The sequence below is a fragment of the Phocoena sinus genome, chromosome 1 (assembly GCF_008692025.1).
Source record: "Phocoena sinus isolate mPhoSin1 chromosome 1, mPhoSin1.pri, whole genome shotgun sequence".
NCBI lineage: Eukaryota > Metazoa > Chordata > Mammalia > Artiodactyla > Phocoenidae > Phocoena > Phocoena sinus.
Window position 1 is genome coordinate 145,631,188 of NC_045763.1, and position 21,139 is coordinate 145,652,326.

The 21,139-nt window shown below is 52.3% G+C and overlaps 1 long non-coding RNA gene across 2 annotated transcripts; it reads left to right on the forward strand.

Annotated features, from left to right (window-relative positions):
* Nucleotides 1-19,469: 19,469 nt before the first annotated feature.
* LOC116739284 lies at nucleotides 19,470-20,662 on the forward strand. 2 transcript variants are annotated; one of them, XR_004345514.1, is made up of 3 exons: nucleotides 19,470-19,745; nucleotides 20,396-20,527; nucleotides 20,619-20,662. It is a non-coding gene; the product is annotated as an uncharacterized LOC116739284 (long non-coding RNA). The 2 variants fall into 2 exon arrangements; XR_004345513.1 differs by having other exon boundaries at nucleotides 20,464-20,527.
* The last annotated feature ends 477 nt before the right edge of the window (nucleotides 20,663-21,139 follow it).

Genomic DNA, 21,139 nt, shown 5'->3' on the forward strand with positions numbered 1-21,139 from the left:
TTTTTCTCTTGTTCTATAAGTTATAATCTGTTGTGATCTTTTTTTTTTTTTTTTTTTTTTTTGCTCAAATTATCTCAGATTTGGCCATCGGGAGCTCCTTCAAGTTGGCTACTGTGTTCAACAGGAAAGTTTTGAGCAAAACTTATGACAAAGTTATGATAATGAGGCATAGGGACTTGTAAGGAGAAGGGAGAGGAGAGGCTTCCAGGCCGGGAGGGCAACCATGGGCTCTATACCCAGTGCTCTCTGAGGATGCTTGCCAGCCTCTGGGCTGGCTACTCCTGACCATGAGGGTCAGGAAGATGCAGCCACGTGCCTTGCTCAGGTAGAGAGACCTCCACTGAAGGTGCCCCACCTCTATCACGACCTTCCCAGGGACCAACCAGCAGGCTGCAGCTGCTACAGCACTTGGGCTGTTAATGCATCTGCCTGGCTTTGCCCAAGAGGGGCCCTCCGCCATGTGCACAGACACCTCCACCTCCAGCCACCTGCTGCCTGCTGCTGCCCCGCCAGACCTGCCGTCACCCAGGGGCGTGGGGTCCCCACTGCTCAGCCCCTAGCTGACTGAAGCGTGTTCCTTTGACCTCCTTGCCTGAAGGGGTTGTATCCGGTGGGGTGGCGAGGCTCTCAGAGCTGTGGAGTGACAAAACCACTTGGCCTGGAGACCATCTAGGTGAGACGGGCTATCGTTTTGACTGGCTAGCTGTCGTTTTTTCAATCCAGGGCCTCTGTGAAGTCTTGAGGGGATGCCCAAAAGGTAAAGTAGGTTGGAGCGGGCGAAGGGGCGGGGGAGTGGCAGTTGGATGACCATCATTCTGGTCCAGGCCCCTCCCCTGTTGACAGGGATGGAGCTGAACCCCAAAGGGAAAATGGCTTATCTAAGGTCACAGGGACACTTGGTGGCTAGGCAGGACCAGGACTCAGTGCCCAGAATCCTTGTGTCCTCCTCACCATTACACATTCCCAATCTGCTCTGCTGCTTGTTTATCAATGGCTGATGAGGCCGTAGTCTGTGTTTCCTTGTCCGTTTCCCTTGTTCCCACGGCAGGCGGAGAGACGGAGGCCAGTCTTCCAGCCCCTTCTGAGGCAGGGCCTCTAGGCACATGAGCAGGACTGACCCTTCACCCCCAGGGAAGGGGAGCTGTCCTGGGTCATTTAGCAGAGCAAGGCTGAACTCACCTTGTAATCTCTCCTGGCTGGAGGCCCATGACCTCACCCAGACCCATCACTGAAGGGCTAGAATCTGGCCACCTTTTCTTCCTCCTCTCCCTTCTCTTCCTTCAGTTCAGAACGGGAAGCCTCCTCTTTTTCCTCTTTTAAATTTCACATTAACCTTTAAGATAGGGTAAGCATTCACGTGACTCAAAATTCAAAATTTACAGAAGTTACACTGTAAGAAGCCTCCTTTCCAGTTCTGTCCTTTGGACTTCCCCTCCCAGGGGCAGTCACTGTGGCTCATAGGGTTGCTGTGAATTAATCCACAGAAAGCACTTAGAACCGTGGCGGGCACATGTTACGCACAGTGCGTGCTGCATCATTGTTTTTATTTTTAAACTCAATCATGGCTTTATCTCCCACACCCAGCACCCAAGTTTCACCTCCTCAGGCTCCCAACACTGTAGCCCTACTAGTTGTGACCATTTTGAACTCGGCCCATGCCTGGTGACCTTTCTGCATCCTGTCCCTGCTACTCCTTGAGGCTGGGCAAGCCCTCCCCACCCTGCCCCCTGCTGAAATGCCACCTATTCTCCAAAGCCCAGCTCAGATGCACCTTCCTTTCAAGGCCTCAGTCTCCTCCTCCTTTGTATTTCCCCATCCTTCTCGACTTCTGTGATTGACTTTCCACAACCTCCTGCATTCACGTGAGAATCATATATGCTTTTGCCATCCCCCAACTCAGCTGCCAACCCCCTGAGGGCAAGACCGGGATCTTTTTCATCTCTGAGTTCCCTGCAGCACTTAGCACAGAAACTTCCACGTGGGAAGTGAATAAATGCCTTTAAATTTAACTGCAAATTTGAACTCATTGGGGATGCAGAATGTGGACATGTGAAGAAATACGTACGCTGCCCAAGGCAGGACTCATTACTTCTCCATGGTCTAGAAGCCATACTTTTATTTTTTTTATAACTTTATTTATTTATTTATTTTTATTTTTGGCTGCGTTGGGTCTTTGTTGCTGCGCGCGGGCTTTCTCTAGCGGTGAGCAGGGGCTACTTTTCATAGTGATATGCGAGCTTCTCATTGCGGTGGCTTCTCTTGTTGCGGATCACAGGCTCTAGGCGCGCAGGCTTCAGTAGTTGTGGCTCGCGGGCTCAGTAGTTGTGGCTCACGCACTCTAGAGTGCAGGCTCAGTAGTCGTGGCGCACGGGCTTAGTTGCTACGCAGCATGTGGGATCTTCCCGGACCAGGGCTCGGACCCATGTCCCCTGCATTAGCAGGCGGATTCTTAAGCACTCCGCCACCAGGGAAGTCCCTAGAAGCCATACTCTTATAATCAGAATGCACCAAGTTTTTCCCAAACCTCACAGGTGGGTTGGAGACCTGCTTTCTTCTGCTCACTCATTCCCTGTCATTCTGCATTTGATTTAACAAATCCTACAGTCCTGCAAACAATGTTTGCTTTGCTATAGCATCCAACTGTCTTTCATTCCTCCCAAAAGATAAGGAGCAGGTGACAGAGAACCAACTTTAGTGCAGGACCTCATTAGCTTTGGGGCACAGACACACTACATGAATCAGAAACTTTCTACTCCTCACATAATGTGGCTCCAAAAAATCTAGTTAGGCTACTTTGCTTATAACCAAAATCTTCCTGAATACACTTGTGACCATATGTGTGACTGGAGCTCAGAGAAGAGGGCAAGGCCACCAGTCTACATATCCATAGGGACTATGTTGGGTTACATATAATAGAAATCCTAAATAACTAGTTTCTTCTTCCCTCATGTAACATAAATCCTGACGTCTGGCGGACCACACCCTCCATGGCAAAGACTTCCTCTGCTCTTCTGCTCTGCCATACTTAGGATGTGACTTCCATCTTCCAGGTTGCCATATGGTCATAACATGCCACTGTGGCTCCAGACATCACATTCGCATTCCAGACAAGAAAAAGGAGAAAGATGGTAAGGGGCAAAAGGGCACAGTTGAGTCAGCCTCCTTTAAAGAGGTTTCTCAGAGCCTCTCCCAGCAACTTCTATTTACATCTCACTGGCCATACCTGTGACCCATGCACACCCTAACTGCAAAGGAGCCTGGGAAATGTAATTTCTTAGCTGGGCACATTACTCCCCCAGATAAACTTGGGGTTTTGTTAGTAAGGAAAAAAGGGGGAGTAGGGATGGGGTTGGTAGTTAACTGTCTCTGCCACAATTGGGACAACAAAGGAAGACTTCATGGAAGAAATGGGCCACAGTAGGATGAGATGAGAACTTACCACATGCCAGGCACTTTATTAAAACAGGTTGGGGAGGGGAAGCTTCTGGTATCTTCACATGCCAGGGAGCGGTTCCAGTTTCCGTTTTAGAGATAAGGAAAATGAAAGCTAAAGCTATTCAATAATTCACTCAGGGTCATGTAAATGGCAGTCTAGATTCAAATTCCAGAATCTGCTAGGCTCCCTTGTCCCTGCCAGCCTTACCTGTCATCTGCCAGACTCAGTACATATGTAAGAGGAAGGAAAGAAGAGGGTTCAGAGATGGGGAGGCTCTCGGTGTGTTTCCAGGACAGAACTCTGACAGGGTCAGAAGGAAAAGAGAATGGAGAGGCCCAGATTGTTCCAAGTGGGTGTTTTCACATGTAGGGATATCTTACTTACTTATGGGCTAATTGCCAGAAGAACTTAATCTGTTTTACACTTAGCATTAGCATGAAATAAAAGTTAAAAATCAAATGGAAAACTGAGGAGACGTGTGGGGAATGAGAGCACCTTATGTTGGGGACCCCAGAGACAGGGAAAGGGAGAGGGTGGGAGGCCCATGCCAGGCTGGAGGGCGAGTAGGGCAGGGGGTCTCTGCTCGCGCCAAGTCCCTCCTGCTCTGGGCAGCAGGCAGCACTCTGCCACCTGACAAGAGCTGGTGAGGCCTGACCGGCGAAGAGCGTGCCGGGCTGCTCTGGGTCCCGGGAACATTCCCGCCTCAGGCTGGCGGACTGCGCGCAGAGCGAAGGGGTCAGATGCATCTCTGCCCCTTAGGAGCTGGGTGACCCGAAGCAAGTTACTTCTCTGACTCTCACCCTCTGCATCTGAGAACTGAAATAATCCTACCTTGCAGGACTTTAGGGAGAAAAAAACAAGGTGTACATAGCCTGGCAAGTGCTTAGAAAACAGAACCTGCTAATTCCGTTAACATAATTATTATTGCTTTTGTCATTGTTGCTGTCTAGTAGATGATGGCACCATTGACTAAAACCTGGAATACAGAAAGAGGAACGGACTGGGGGAGGTAGCAGGGGAGGCTGAAGATAATCAGTTACAGTATTGCCCTTTCAAAGAGAAGATGGATCCTGGCCCTGGCCTCGATTCGTTAATGCATTGAAGGGTTAAAAACAGGAAACAGAAAAAAACCGTATTCCAACCCTGTATAAATTCATCAGTAAACAGTCTGGTAAGCCCCTGTGATGTGCTCAGCATGGTTCTAAGCTCTCTGACAAATATTTAAAAAGTAGAGTAAAAACTCAGTGAATCCAACCATTGGGAAATAGTGGCAGGTGAATTTTCTGGACGCCTGAAAATTTACCAGCCCCACACACTTGAGGCACTTTTTTCTTAATGTTAAAAATTGTGGATGGAAATATTTTTTAAGCGCTCTGTTCTCATCCCTGGCTTCCTAGTGACTATCGAATACGTCGTCATTGAGAACAACATGTGCTCTGCTGTCTTGTGATAGGGTGATGGCCCTGGAGGCTGTGGGGTGAGGCTGGCTGTTTGCTTCTACCCTATGGTCCCTGCACGCTATTTTGTTTTCACATTTGCTTTTATAGTTTTTCTAGGTATTCTCTCACTGTCAGGCTTTTGTGTGTTAATTTTCCCTTCTCTTTTTGAGCCTCCCTTCTAGTGCTTTCACTTTATTGCTTCTGATGTGCTCTAGGTTTGGAGACCAGACATAAATGCTTCATCTTTTATAGCCCATCTCAGCCCAAAAAGGAATTAAGGGAACTATTACAGTTTATCAAGTACCTACTATGTGCTGAGCATTTTACCAGCTGTTTTGCAGCCATTATTTCATTTTTTACCACAGCCCTGTGAGTTGGAAATTTTTATCTCCATTTTTTAGAAGTGTAGACTGGGGCTCAGAGAGTTTAAGCACTTTGCCCAAGGTCACACAGCTGCTGGTGAGTGGCCTAGCTAGAATTCAGATGCAGTGTGTCTGGTACAGGGACCATCCATGCTTTTCCCGGTGTGCTACACTGCTTTGAGTCTGTGGTAAATCACATGCTGTTCGCTGTTGCTCGTTACTGTGTTGGGTTGTGATAGCGTTATCTTCCTATATATTATAGAACATAAGCCCCTTGAGGGCAGTGACCTGGCTGCCCACTTACATACTGCCCACACCATTGCCTAGTGCCAGGATCCAGGTGGTCAACAGCTGCTTTACAAAGAGTGGGAGCCTGGAAGAATGGGGGCAAGAGAATGGAGTGGGCCATTGCCCCTTGGCACCCAGCACCTCATACCTCCCTGCTACCTAAAACCTTCAACTTGCCCCAGATATTCGCTCAGCATTTGCTGAGCCCGAATCTCCCTTAGCTTGAACCAGCAGCTGCGGAAGCAGCCCACGTGGTCCACTCTGGGTTGGGAAGGAGGAGTGGCTACCCAGGCTACCGGCCTCCCCCTGGGGACCGACCAACATGGAAGCCAAGCCCCGGTGAGACACTGCAGGGAGGTAGCAGCCCAGTGGGGAAGGCTGGTGTTGGGTCCAGGATTTTCACTAAGAAATTCTAGAGCAGGTACCTCTGAGTAAACTCCTACAGAACTTCTTTCCTGAAAGGAGAGTGACTGGAATTCCAGTGGATCCAACTTTCCAGCCCAAGCAAACAGCAGACCAGTATCCCAGCAGGGCCTGATTTTGCTAGGTAAAGCTGGCTCTGAGTCTTCGCTTCTGTGACTCAAACTTTGAGGTGAGAAACTGCCCCATCACATGACTTACGGATTTCGCCCTGACAGGACAGTTTCTGTTTGTGTTTTGGTTCTCTGTCAGACGCTCTGAGCTCAGAGGGGAACCCCACCCTCCGTGTGACCCGGGCGGGCACACTGGCCGTGTCACGTGACCACAGTTGCCTGCGAGCCAAGCATTTCTCTGGGTGACATCATGCCCTTGCTGATTGCCCAGGTGTTTCAGGGCCTCCCAGGGCTGACACGGAATTTGCATCACTTCTGTTACTTGGCTCTTGATTTGTTTGTCTTTGGTTAATAGCAAATCTGGATTGGGGTCGAGGGAAGTTGTTGAGACAACCAGACAGCAAACACGTCCCACAGAAGCTTGGCGGGACTTGGACCTGCGGCTCCTGCCCCTCCTCAACCCCAGGAGCCATCACAGGTCTTCTGGGCTCAGGCCTGAGGCAGAGAGGTTGCTGGTTCAGACTCTCTAGCACCATCCTGGGACTTACTTCAGATTCGGGACCTCTCTGGACCAGGCTCGAAGGCTCAGAACCAGGCGTTGCTGAGACTTATGCTTTTACGTGGCTCTCTCCTCACTTCCCCCCTCTTCAGGGGGGCCAGCGCCAGAGGACCCTGGATTTCTCTCCTTCCCTCTGCTCTGGCCATTTGCCTGGAGTCAGAACTCAGCCTTCCCACCTTCCACTAACCTTGGGTCCATGGGCAATCACTTCCCAGACCCATGGAGGGCCAGGACTGAGGGACTCTGCAGAGACCCCCCCCACCCCCATTACTTTATGGGGAAGGAAACCCAGGCCGGAGGGTTTCTTAATCCATTTTTCTCACCCACCAATTTCCAGCAACCTTCGCCTCTCTGGCCTCAGTTTGCCCATCTGCCGAGGAGTGGGAAACAAACCCCATTCTCCCAACCGCAGGATGAAGACTGGGACCAGCTGGGTTTGTGAAAGGGCCTATTACCCCATTGCTCCAGAGGTTCTCAAGCTTGAACATGCATCTGAATGCCCTGGAGGGCTTGAAAACAGAGGGAGGCTCCTCCCTCCCACCCCAGGGTTTCAGTAGGTCTGTGGTGAAGTCAGAGAATTTGAACATTTTCAGACGATGCCGATGTGGCTGGTTCAGGGACCACACTTTGAGAAGCACTGCTCTAAATCTCCGGAACTCACCCAAAAGAGAGGCAGTGTGTGCTGGAGCCTCTCACGCTGGCTCCAGGAAGTTGGTAGCTTGAAATCAGCCACAGTGGGAGTATTCACACCTCGGAAATCAGTAAATGCTGCAAACCAGTTTTGTTTGTTTTTTTTTGCCAGGGAGCTAGCTGGTAAACATTTACCGGCACACCGCTGGGTAAGAGGGCAGCCTTTCTCTCCCTCTGTGCCCCAAGACTGGGGTGCCGTGCCTCAGAAACAGGACAGGAAAGCTCAATCAGAACTCTCTGCGCCTCCATTTCATTGTCTGTAAATTGGAAACACTAATAGCATCTACCTCGCTGGCCCACAAGCACTAAGTAAGAAAGTACCCGTGAATCACTTAGCAAAGTACTCAGCATAGAGTAAGTGCTCAAAAATACTAGCTCTTGTCATTAAAATCCTTGGGATTATAGGGAATCTGTATTTTGTTCCTACAAGATTATAAAGTGCTATATAACTCTACTCCTGGGAGGGGTGGAGACCATGCCATTCTGAGCTTCACAGCTTTGGGGTGCCTGCTGGTACCTAGTCCTCCTTCTCTGGGGACCCCCCCCACTGCACAGTGTGAGCCCCACCCAGCCCCCATTTGTAATGTGTGACACCCCTGGCCGTAGCTGCTTACAATAGATAGTCTGGGGTTCTCAGAGTCTCTTTCCTGGGAACTTGGACCTGGAGCCCAGAGCCAGCCTATAACTCACCACCTCAAGGTCAGTGGGGCAAGCAGGCTCTGCCAGCAGCCAGAGGGACCAAGGAAGGGCTGCAAAGAGAAGGGGTGGAGCAGGTGGGCAGAGGCAGGCACGGGAGTGAGGTGGAGAAAGAGTCCTGAGGACACCCCCGCCTCTGAAGCTGGGCTCCTCTAGAAGTTCTGCTGCCCTGCCCTGGGCCTGCATCCTCTCAGCCAATGTCCACTGTGGCTTAAGTCGTATCACGTTGGCTTCCGTTAATTGCAACCTGAGAGTCCCAACTTCTCCACTGACTCTGCTCTTTGCTCACCCCCACCTGCCCCAGCACAGGCATGGGGCCCGTGCCTGCTCGGCCCTGCCTGCTGTGGGCCTTGGGCAGGACTCAAGGCCTCGCTTCTTCCATCTGCTGGTTGAATATGGACTTGGGCGGAAGCGAGCCTCCTTCTGAATTTTCCCCGTTATATGAAGAGAAATGAATAGTCCCGACATTACCTACTCAGGGTCACCCCTGCTTAAGACCCTGCAGCAGTCCCACCCCACCCCCACTGCTCTTGGATTGACTCCAGGCTCCCTTCCTGCACTCTGGACACTGCCTGAGCCTTTCCTGGCCCCTCTCCGACCTCCACTCTCACCTCTTGACTCTGAGGGATATGGACCTGCTGGCAGTTCCCCAAGACCGCGTGTTCTCTTTTGGCTTCTCTCTGTGCAGAACAGAATTTCCCCAAGCCTACAGCCAACTACCAAGCATTCTTCAGGCTCCCCCTTCGGTGTCACTTCCCCTGGGCCGTCTTCCCTAGCACGGCCCTGGCCGTGCCCCTGTGCCTCGCACCCTGTGCAGTCTCCCATTGGCGCGGCCTGTACCACACCACAAGGTCCCAAGTGCAGGGGCCAGATGCAGGCCCCTCTTGTTTCCCCAGGTTCCACGTTGTAAGGGCTCAGTGGATGGTTAAATAAATGTTGTGACCTGAGGAAAGGGGGGCTTCAGAAACTCAGGGGCCATCACCGTTGTCCGTGGTGACCTCCAGAAAATCAAGTTTCCAGAGGGAAGAAAAGGAGAGGAAGGGGTGAAGGCAGCCCTAAAATGGGTCAGGTAGAGTGCCTGCTGGGTGATCAGATAGAGAACTCTCCTGGAAGAGAAGCTGCAGATTGAAGAGCGAGTGACATTGGCAGGACGGAGGCAGCGTGAGGTGTAGCGGGTAAAAGCACAGAATCTGGAGGGAAGGTGAGGAGGAGAAAGAGGAACACGAGCCCTGGACATTGGACTCCCCTTCCTAGACCTCAGGCTGTGCCTGTTCCCTAGAGGCTCGGGCCACGGTTGCTCATGGACTTGCTGGTGGCTTAGCCGCACGATCGACTCGTGTGTCTAACCTGAAGGAAGTCCCCTGTAACCTGACCTAAAGGAAGCTGCTTGGAAAGTTACCGCAGATACAGTTCTCCAGGGATTCCCTTGCCCTACTCAGCTCGCTGAAGCCCCTCTCCAAAGCCAGCCCTGCTCGGAGGCCCTGGACAGGGGGTGGTCACGGTGCCCAGTGCCGGGCGGCGCGTCAGAAGGCCCTTGGCTTCCCCCTCACCGGCTCCAGGCTGGCTTCTTTGCGAGGCCAGCCAGAGGGCTGGATGGCTCACCTCCCTTGGGCACAGGTCCCATCACAGCATTGCTCCAGCCATGGACGTCATTCCCCAGTTACCGCAAAATAGGGTTACAGTTTCTCCCGTGGTGTGGAAATCCCAGGAGCCCTCTCAACCACCTGGGCCGAATGCAGAATTTGGGCTTCTGGTCCATTAAATTCCCAGTCCAGGAAGCCTCCGGTATGAGGCTTCCTTGTAATCTGTGATCTATTTTCAGGACTGCCCAAGAAAGACTTCATTAGTTTAGACATTAGGACTTTAATAGATGATTCTACTAAAGTTGGGTACACAAAGAAGAAGCTGAGAGAGTTTAGAGAAAGCCTACATTCACCTGCCTTCCCCAGCAACTTAAGAGCTAGTTTTACCCCTAAGAGCTTATAATCTAGGTGGGAAAAGAAAATGAAGGTGCATTACATAAAACTGTGGAGAACAATTAAATATTAACCGGTGTGGTGCTCGCTGATTGCAACAGGACCATAATGTGGCTCAGAGAGCCAGTTCTGCGTCAGAGGATTCACGGAGAAGGGAGACTAGAGCTGGGCCTGCAGCGGGGGGATTCGGGTCAGTGGAGAAGAGAAGACGGGTGTTCCGGGGGAGGGGACCTGCATGAGCAGCTGCCTGTAGCGTATGCGGGACAGGAGGCCTGGGTTAAGCAGAGGTTGTACCTTAAATGCAGGAAGATAAGATTCGCGAGAGGGTGAGAGAGGGGATGCGTGTTGCAGGAGGTGGAGGCGGGGGCGGTTATGAAGTGTTTGCACGCCTGCTCGAGGAGCTGGGGCTGATGGAAATGATGGGAGGAGGGCGGGGTGAGGGAGGGGAAGCATTGGAGGGCTGAGGGGTGGGGAGGGAGCTGAGGAAATTTCCAGCAATTGCTGGCCACCAGCAGGCATGGGCGGCTGACCTGAGGGCTGAGGGAGTGCTCTTCCCTCCGGGCCCCGCACCCTGCCTGGGCGGCAGGGGCTCTACAGGCCCCTCTGATAAGGGTTGCCAGCAGATAGGTCACCCGCTGCCCCAGGTACCCAAGGTGGCCAGCCTGTCACAGGCCCTGGGGAGCCACTGCAGGATCCGGCACTTCAACAGGCATTTTGAGGGTAGCTGCTAGGCGCAGAGCACCACAGGGAAACAGAGAGAAGTGAGGCGGGCTTCCTGCCCTCCAGGGAGCCCAGTGTGCGGGAAGAGAACAGATGTGGCGGACAGCGCTGACGGAAGGCCAGGTGTGGGCCGAGTTCCCAGGCTGCGGGGGAAGCAGGGAGTTTAGTCCTGACTGGAGAAGGAACATCTGTGGAGGGCGTGGGGTTTGTACACCTCAGAGAGGGAATTAGAGGCATTCTCTGCCCGGCAGGAAAGATGGACAGACAGGGAGGGAGAGCTTCCAGTGAGAGAACAAAGAGAGCTCAGGCAGAGGCTGCAGACCTTGCGACCTGCCCGCAGGAGGGCCCGGCGACCTTGTAAGGGAGGCTGGGGACAGAGGTGGAAGTGTGGCTGGAGGCAGATGCCGTGCCAGGTTGGGAGAAAGAAGGGCTGTGGGTCTGGGGATCGGCGCGGCATTCACGGGGGAGGCCTGGTTTGAGGTGTAGATGTCAGGGCACAGGGAGGAATAGACAGGCCCAGCACCAGCAGTCCCCAGGCCAGTGGAGGAGGCTAGAAACAGGGACTTCTGCTCGGTGTGGAGAATGCTCGAATTCTGTGGGTGCACAGAGGACGGCGTGGTGAATTCTGCCCCAGACCTGGGGTGCAGTCGGGCTGGGAAGATACGTGGGCTGGGCTCGGGGCCCTGGGGAGAGGTGAGGGTTTCCTGGGTTGAGGGAGAGGGGGTTTTGGGCAGAGGAGCCAGCACGACGAAGGGGTTGAAGCTAGAAAAGAGCAAGGCACAGAGACCAGCAGGATAGTGTAGCCAGAGCTACAGGCTGTGTGTGTGTGTGAGAGAGACAGACAGACAGACAGAGACAACAGGCAGAAAGAAAGAGGAGGGAGAGAAATAGAGAGCGAGAGAGCTGGGAGGTGAAGCTGAAGCGGAAGATTGGGGGCCAGCCTGGGAGGCCCTCAGCTGCCCTTCCAGGGGAGCTGGGCATCATTCTTAACGCGATGAGGAGCTGAAGCGTCTCTGAGCGGGAGCAGTGCGCTAGGAAGTGAATTCTGACCTCTGCATGGAGGAGGATGGAGGGGGCAGAGCCAGGAGGCAGGGACACGTTGGGGGCCGGGGCACTTCCACCTAAGAGGAGAAACACAGAAGATAAGAAGGTCTGTGGGAGCAGGATGTGAGTTCTGTCTCGGACATTTTGAGTCTGAATCGCGTGGGGCGATGTCCAAGAAGAAGTGGAAAATGCTGGAAATCAGGGCAGAGGTCAAGCCCCTGAGGAGCGCTGCCTCAAAGCCTGAACGGGACGAAGAGAACATCTAGGAGGTGGCCACAGCGGTCACGTGCCAGATGGCCCCGGTGGCAGACGCGGGGCAGGAAGGGAGGGCCCCTCGGGAGAGATGCAGGTGGAAGGAGGGTCACCTGTGCGGATATAGAGCACGTCATTAAACCTGTAATGATGTCGGTGATTTCGGAAAAGGAGACACACGGGGGGCGGGTGAGTTTGGATATGAGCCTGTTTAGTCTTGAGGGGGTGGGACATTGTTGTCAGGGTGCTCGAGCCACTTACCCTATGCAGAGGTGCCCGATGTGCATGGAAGGAGTGAGAAGGAGGACGGGGACCACAAAGTGGCCGGCGGGGAAGGCAGTGATGGCCGAGCCTCTAAGAGCATCCAGTCCCCTGGCCCCAGCTGTCACCCTGACCCTGTGTGTGAGTGAGTGAGCCTGGTGCCACACTCAGCGGGTCCTGCTGGGAGTGGAGGGCTCTGGTTCTCATCACCGAGCCCCATCCCCGCCCAGAAGCCCCTTTCCCATGCGCCTCCCCCACTGTTTCCTGGTGATTCCTGATGTGGGCCGGGACCCGGCAGGACTGTCCAGGTGTGCAGGGACCCATGTCTCCCTTCTTCCTCTTCCCTACAGAGTCCAGGGCGGGGCCCACGCATGCCGGGGGCGGACACCCCACGTGGCACTCAGTCTCCCAGGCAGATGGGGGTGCCTCAGATCGCGTTTCTTCTCGGCAGGAACTTGGGCCAGATCCCACAGGCACGCAGACCTGTGGCTGCCCCAGACTCCTGGCTGGACAAGGTCACTCAATCCAGGCAGCAGTGTAGCTTTCTCCTGACTCATTTACCTAATCTGTTCCAAATGGATGAGACGCCCAGGATTCGGGGTGAAGGGGCAGAAGAGGGTTCTTTGTATCCAGACCTGCTCAGTCCACCTGTCCCAGAGTCTCCACATTATTAAATGTTTTCTGGTTCCTATGGCAACCGAATCACACAGCCAGGATTTTGTTATTGTTCCAGGGAAAAAAAGGAAGGGCCACAGCGTGAGGACTGACGTCCGTGCACCATCCATCCATCAACCAGGCAGCTGAGTCACCACCACGGTCTGGTGCATCCATGGAGTCACCTCCCTGTGGTCTGAGGCTCCCACTGGCCTTCCCTCTTTGGCAAGAGGCTGGTCCCAGTCTGTGTCTGTCGGCAAGCGTGGGTAACTGGGCACCCTGGTGTGCCGAGTCCTGCCGTGTGCACTTCTGGTGGCTAGCGGGGTAGAGAGGAAATTTCCTGAAGGAGGCACAGTCCTGCCTCCAGGGAGTGAGAGCTCATGAGGCTGGGGATGCATTCCCTGCCCTTTCGGAGCACACGTGTATTCACAGACAGTTTCTAGGGCCACCTAGCAATTGACTTAGAATACGACCTCAGCCAAGTCACCTGGCCACTCTGAGCCTCAATCTCCTTATGTATAAGATGGGGAAACAGGTACTTTCTCACCAGGCTGAGAGCGGAGAGAAATGAGACTGTGCCCATAAGAGCTCCGCACCAGCCTAGTTTCCACAAAGAACTTGATAAGCATGCACTTCCGTGGCTGCTGACTGGCTAGCTGCTGGCCGCACACCTCAGGACCACCCGGAAGGTGAGGCAGAGGGAGCTCTTCTACTCCTTGAAAACACATGCCAGCCCCCCGTCGGGCAGCCATGGGCGGCCACGATGGACGCAGCCACCTCCCTCCACCACCGCCAAGGATTGGAATAAGAAGCTTCACTTGCCCAGACACAGAAGGGAACAGAACAAGAAAGTCAGTGGGTCAGCCGGAGGGGTTGGGTCGGCAAAGGTGTGGGAAGAAAGGAGGGGCCGTGAGGCAGGCACTCCGGAGAGATGGAGCTTAGGCCACCCAGACCCGCTCCGGTCTTTGAAGAAGGCCCTCGCCCTAAGGCTGTGTTGGCCAGGCACCTTCTGATGACAGCCTGGCTTTCTGGATAGAATTTCCCACCAGAGAAAGGGTGTCAATGGGAGAACATGCCTCTCAGGCCCACTGGATGGCTGATTCCTCACCGGGGCTGGCTGAGTCAGAATGGAGGTATTTGTGCTCGTGTTGGGTGCAGGTCACCCCTGAGCCCAGCCATCTCGGAGCGTCTAACCAACACAGGTTTCTAGCTTACAAAGTGGAAACTGGGCCCCGGGAATGGGATGACCACAGAAAGGAAGTACCCCCAAAAAGGAGTCCAGCCTTCCCCTAAGGGAGCCCCATAAGACACCCACTGTACAGGCTCATCTGACAGCTCCCCCTCCTTGGCATGTTCCACGCTGACCTCTGCCAGATGCCATAGCCAGGCCAGCTGACAGCTGCCTCCCCCGGGCTGGCCCTATGCAATGCTTTTCAAACTGGGAATCGAGACCCATAAGTGAGTCACGGAATTAATTGAGTGGGTGGGATGCGCATTCTTCATAATTAGCCAGAACAGGGTCACGTATATCAGAGTGCCTCGTGGGGGGTAAGAGTGAGTGTTATTTCATGAGTCTCGTGTGTGTGTGTGTGTGTGTGAACACATGTACTATATGGATACAGCAATAGAAAGATGGCACATTCTGATTGGGTTGTTTGTGGGCATTTAATAAAGGAACTATTTACAAAGACGTGGGCAGGGTGTAGGGAAGTCACAAGAGAATTGTGAGGCTTAGTTATCACCCTCAGGCTTAAGGCTTGAAGGTGGAAGGTGTTTCCAGAACTTGGAAACAGAGAGAGTGATGAGGCGAAGGCCCAGACAGGACCTGTGATCATCAGCCAGATGGGGAATGAATACTTACCCTCCCTCCTCTCCCTCCCTCCCAGCTCCTGCTGGGCTGCCCACTAATTGAGCCCAGGAAAGCCTGAGGGCCGGCAGCCACGGACCCAGTCCATGTGTGGAAAAGGCCAGTACATAATGTGTGCGTGGGATGCAATGTAAAATGGCACCGCACTTCTTACTGTGAGTCTCAGTTAATGAAGTTTTAAGCACCCTGGAATCATGTGCCTGAGGCTGAAATTACTGCCAGGAAGAGGCAAAACGTTTCTGAATGGCCCCAGATCAGGGCTTTGGGTGGCAGCTAAGACCAGTGAGGAAAGGGCTGTCCTGTTCTCAGCAGGTGGGAGTGCACCCATCCTCCAGATGTGCCAGGATGGAGGTGCCCGACAGTGGGGCTGAGCAGAGCCAGCCAGTGTCACAGGCTGGGGCTGATGTCACAGAGGAAGAAGGGCAGGAGAGGGGAATGGGTGGGAGAGAGGAACAAAGGGGCCTGTGGTCAGGACACCCACGCCAGGCAGTTGCTTCAGCTCCCCAAGGACAAAGGGCAGGGTTCTATTTCTAGCTCCCATGGGAGCAGGAGACAACAACCTTCTTGCTTTTCACACACTTGAGGTCGGCTCACTAATCCTCGTGTGGTTGTTCTGGACTCACACAAAACTGTCTCTGAGCCTCGTTTCCACGGCCCACACCGCTGCCGAGTCCATCACGGCAGGGTCACATGCAGGCAACTTCACGCCTTCCTCGCCAAGTGTGACCGGGCTCCGAGGCCGAGTCTCCTGAACCCCAGAACATTCCCCCACAAGCCCACTCGACACCCACCTTCAAGTGCCCAGTTCCCAGAAGAGAGACTCTTCCGGAAAGGAGATAGTTTCCTCTAAGGACTAAAAAAACATGACAACAGTGTTCACGACAGCTCGGAACTCTCATTTTACCCTTGCTGTTTCCCTGGACAATAGAAAGCAGCTCTGCCTTCACAGACCTGGTTTCCTCCTGGCTTACTCATCAACACATAAGGCTGAGGTGTGTACATGAGGGTTAATAAAGTGCAGAGCATTTTGCCCTTTGAACGTTCCTTCAGAATTTCTTCATTTCTTTCTGCCATGTTCCTGGTACTGGCAGGGATGGGCCAGAGTCTCGAGAACACGGTGAAGGTGTTTCCTGCCCAAGCCAGCCGGACCTTGGGCCAGACCCTGGTGTTAGATCCTGAAGACACCCCAAGGAAATGGCTCACCAATGTCATCATTTTTAAGTCAACCAAACAGAAAGTGGTTGCTTGACTACTTCATCAGTCTTAACCGACTCATTATTAAGCTATAAGTTACAGGAAAAGGAGAGAGAAAGTCAAAGGGGATCAGGGTCTTGCCAGTGTGATGCTTACAATTTGGACCATGACTTGTGGAAACCGGCGTGCCAGTGGCGATGCCTGGTTAGCATCCCTTTACTGCTTCTCTTTATTCTTCACAGCTCTGCCATGATCCACGAGGGCGCTAACTCCCTCTCTACCTCTTGCACTTTCAAACACACATGGTCAGTGGTTGACTTGACTCTCTTCTTCCATAACTTGAGAGCACTCTCAGAGGGCAGGAGCTCTGTCTTATTCACCTCATGCTATCCCCATGGTCTGCACCAGTGCCTAGGCTGTCAAAACTCTCCATGAAGTATGTCTGGGGTGAAAACCTAAGTTTTTTAATGTGGAAAAAAAAAGATAAAGAGCTAGCCGTGGCTTTCCAAACTTTTATTTTTTGGCAGTGAAAACTTTGATTCCAAAAGAATCTAACCTAAGCTCCAAAATAAATAAAAGCAAAGCAGGACACCCAAGTAAATTTGCCAGGTTTAGCAAATAGAAATGCCAGATAATACAGTTAAGATTGAATTTCAGAAAAATAAATAATTTCAAAAGCGTAAGTATATCCCAAATATTGCATGGGACATACTTATACCAAAGAAAAAATTTTCATTTGTTGTTTGTCTGATGTTCAAATTTAACTGAGTATCCTCATTGTAACTGGTGGCCCTCTACCCAGACCCCTGCACGCATGGGACCCCCAGGGTGCCCTGGGATTGTACAGTCTGGTTTGTGAACCACTATTTGAAGAAACATTGTGACTCTCCCACACTGCTGTCCTTCTCCCGTCTCTGGAGCTGCTCTCCCTCTGAGCAGGACCAAGGCTTACTTCCCAGCACCTCTGCGTGCAGCCCAGGTGTCTCTGTGGCCCTGGGCTGTGAGGAAAGGCTGCTGCTAAAATCGGGCTCAGTTTCCTGAAGCATCAGAGTGTTAAGTGTCAAAATGGCTGGAGAGACAGCCAACATTCATGACAAATAGCTATGCCAGTTCACACAACCATCTCAAGCCCAACATAGATTTCTTCACCCTTTGTTTTCACCAAAGTCCTGACTTTCCCTGAGAGACTCTTCCGAGAAGGCGTGATGGAGCTGGGGCTGTTCCGAGAAGACGTGATGGAGCTGGGGCTGTCCTGCTTCCTCCTCCTTGCTCCCCGGCCCTGTCCTTCTGGGGTGAACAGAGGGGCCACCACATCCAAACCAGTCACCCTGGTTCTGCTGGGCGGATACTGGTGGCCTCTGTGGCACCAAAGCACAGGTGAGTGGGGAGATGTCTCACCTCCCTCTCTTCAGTGCCCCCCTCCTAAGAAAAGCAGTGAAGGGGCTCCTTGGAGCATCACGTGAACTCCTGAATGCCTTCCAGAACGAGCTTGCTCTGGAGAGGGAGAAGGGCAATCTCGGCGGATGATGTCTGCTGATTTTTGCCTGACCACCTTGCACCCCCTTCCCAGATGGTTTGTCCACCAGTGTGTGGTCTTGGTGGGGGGCAGACAGTCCTCTAGGCCCAGGTGTGACTCAGGCTCGGCCCATGGGATGCTCCGCCTTGGGGCTTTGACCCTCGGGGGAGAAGAGGGCAGTCAGAGATGACTCTAAAGGACGTTGCCGGATGTCCCTCTGCAGCTCTCGGGTCCCGTGCTTCCCAAACCTGCAGTGCTTTCTGAAAACAGAGACACGGGCACCACTTTTCCTTTCAGGTAAATATATAGGATCATAGTCCCACCATGGTATGTGCAGAAGGGATAAGTACACTTCTGGGTGGAAATGGTGTTAAAATTCAGTCCATAATTCACCACAATTTTCCCCCCTCTGTCACAGAAGCCAGCAACTCTCCAGGTGGTAGCCACTCCATCAGCCTGGGTCCTGGAATGAGGACAACTCAGACAGTCCCAAACCAACTCAAGGTGACCTTTTGGAGTAAACAAGAAAGAAACCGTTTGTTGTGTCAAGTCACTGAGAGGTTGGGGTTGTTTGTTATTATAGCATAACCTCTCCGATCCTGACAGACACCCAGGCACCGTCCGGGACCTCCTGAGTCTCAATCACCATGGGAGCTCTAGCTGAGCCATTTTCTCAAGTCCCACAGTTGTGATTTTGTAGATCAGCTCAGTTTGTGAACCCGCACTTCACTCCACACTGATCCTGAGGCACAGCTGAACTGTAGTGGGTTGAATAGTGGCCCCCCCAAAACATATCCACATCCTAATCCCTGGAACCTGTGAATGTTACATTACTTCAAAAACGGGGCTTTGTAGACGTGATTAAGAATCTTGAAAGAGGAGATCATCCTGGATTATCCAATAAGTACAATGACAAGTGTCCTTATAGGGGGAGGCAGAGGGAGATTTAAGACAGACACAGAGGAGAAAGCCCTATGAGACAGGCAGAGATTGGAGTGATGTAGCCACAGCCAAGGAATACCAACCACCACCAGTAGCTGGACAGGCAAGGAATGAATTCTCCCCTAGAACCTCAGAGAGAGTGTAGCCCTGATGTCACCTTGATTTCCAGAACTGTGAGAGAATACATTTTTGTTGTTTCAAGCCACCAAGTCTGCGGTACTTTGCTTCAGCTGCCAGTGGACGGACAGCATCCACTAATCCTCAGGGACCTCCCAGTCTCACAAGGGAAATTGGGGCTGCACCAGAGAGAGGTGGGCAGCAGGGGCAAGGCAGCCAGAGCTGGGCTGACTGCTTGGGAAATGAACTCTGGTGGAGGAGAATTTTGAGCAGAGGTCTGGGGGGATATGCACTGGAGCTTAGTAGAGAAGGAGCGGGAGGGTGTTTCAGAAAGGGGCTGGTAGGTGTGGACACCAGGATGGGGGCCAGGCAGGTATTCCAGGCACAGAAGAGAAGCAGAATCTGTGCTGGGGATGAATGAATGGAACAGGAGGGCTGGCAAACTTGGTCTTGAAACCCAAGCTGGCCTTCCTTCATACCAATATTTATAAAGCCAGAATGGTAATTTGAAATATTGTCTGTGCTTTCAAAATAAGCCAAAATAGTTAAATTCAAAATTGTATCTATGCCCTGACCACTACACATATATATATGTGTGTATATAGATATACACACACATATATACATATATATGTGCATATATACATACAGACAGACCAAAACATAAGAAAATCATGGGATAGACTTAGGAATTTTTTTCCTTCATTTTTTAACTTGTTACTTAAGTTGCAACACTTTAATAAACAAAAGAAACCCAAAATGAGAAGTTCTGGGTTAATATGAAATTAATAATGAACTACTGAGCGTTCTCGAGGAAGGGTGGGGTGGGTGATCAAAATAATGGTTAAGGAAGGGAGTTGGGTCAGTCCTGTGCATAAAGGAGAGGAGACGGAGCGGCAGAGGCCAGGAGACAAAGGGGCCGTGCAACATTCCAGGAGTGAGGTGTAGCGAGGCCCAACTAGGGATGTGTGTGAGGACGGAGCAGTGTCGGAGCAGCGCTCACAGCCTCCGGTAGCTGCCAGGCCAGACGCTCGCTACACTCGACTGCCCTCTAGTGGCCAAATCCGGGAAGCCAGCCACGCCTTTCAAAGCTACCTCCTAGGGATAGAGCATTGCGGGAACGTGAAGAAGGAGCTCCGGGCTTTCTGGTGTCAGACAAGGCTTCCCAGAGGACACGATGCTTCCTTCCACTGAGCATGGTAATTCTTTATAACGGGGCCAGTCCAGCTGTCAGAGACCTGACAGGCAAGGCATAAGGAATGGCATGGGTAATAGCCTAAAGGCTTGAGCCTATATTGCGTCATCAGGGAACGCAAGGTATTTGGTAGGACTGGAGAGCAGGGCTTGTACAGGGTGGTGAAAGGTGAGGCTGAAGAGGGGAGCTGAGGCTCTGCCTCCAGTGGGGGTTGAAATGCATCGTAGACAGTGGGAAGGCTTCCAAGGGTTTAAGCAGGGACGTGATACAGGGACAAAAAAAGGTAACATTATCAAATTTGCACTTCAGAAAATCAATCTAGCAAAAGTGTGGAATATGGGCTGGTGGGAGGGGGACCAGTTAGTCCAGGACCGAATGCACACTGAGGGTTGAGAACCCTGCATCTGAAGGTCTTTGCTGTTCACCCCCTGTGCTCACTCCTGAGGGCTTGCAGGACTGGAGAAGTGGTAAAGTGGCAGAGAACTGAAACGCAGTTAACTTGTGAAGATAAGCACAGGAAACAGGAGACCCGACAGAACTGTGCTCTAGAGAATGATGGGTCTTAATTTATTGAGTGCTCTTGAACCTGAGGACCAACCTGCTGACTTTGGGTGGGAGTGTTTTGAATATTACCTTTGATCTCTCTTGGTGCAGGGCTCTTCGTTGCCATATGGCGTCTCTGGGGGTTTAACACTAGCCACTCCTTATACCCCACATAATAGGAGCTGCTCTCTGCTTTATACTGCCCGTCGCTGGCTGGAGTTGGAGCCTAATTTGTGTGGCCAGGTGAGCTGCCTTCCTGTTTAGCACCAACAGCTGGCATATTGATTAGGTCACAACCCTAACAACTAAATACTGTTATGTTCCCATTTTACAGATGAGGAAATCAAGGCCCAGAGAGGCAGAGGGACTCACCCACAGTCACACAGCTGAGGTGACAGAACCAGAACTGGGAGGCTGGGAGGCTGGCTCCTGAGTCTATGCTCTTAACCACTTGCCATTTGACCCTCTTTGTGCTGGTTGCACAACGATGCCCAGAACCACATTGAGGAGTGTTTTGCCTTTAACCATCTTCTATCTTGTTCACCACCCTTGTTCAACCTGTTTCCCACTCCCTGAAGGGTATTTAATGGCTAAATGAATCCCAATTGAATATTAACTAGAAGAGAGGCACCTGAGCCTTCTCCCCCGGAACCTTCCCTTTCTGCTCAGAGTCCCAGTGTTTGTCACAGCATCTGTGTTTGCAGAAGGTTCATGGGTGCAGACATCCCTGCAGGACGGATGGGAGGACACAGCCTCTGGTCTGGGGAAATTTATGTCTAAAGGGAGCCGAGACGGATGAACCATTCAGTTTGCTCCTTTTGCTCTCTATCAAGCACAGTCAGCTAGTGTTTTTTA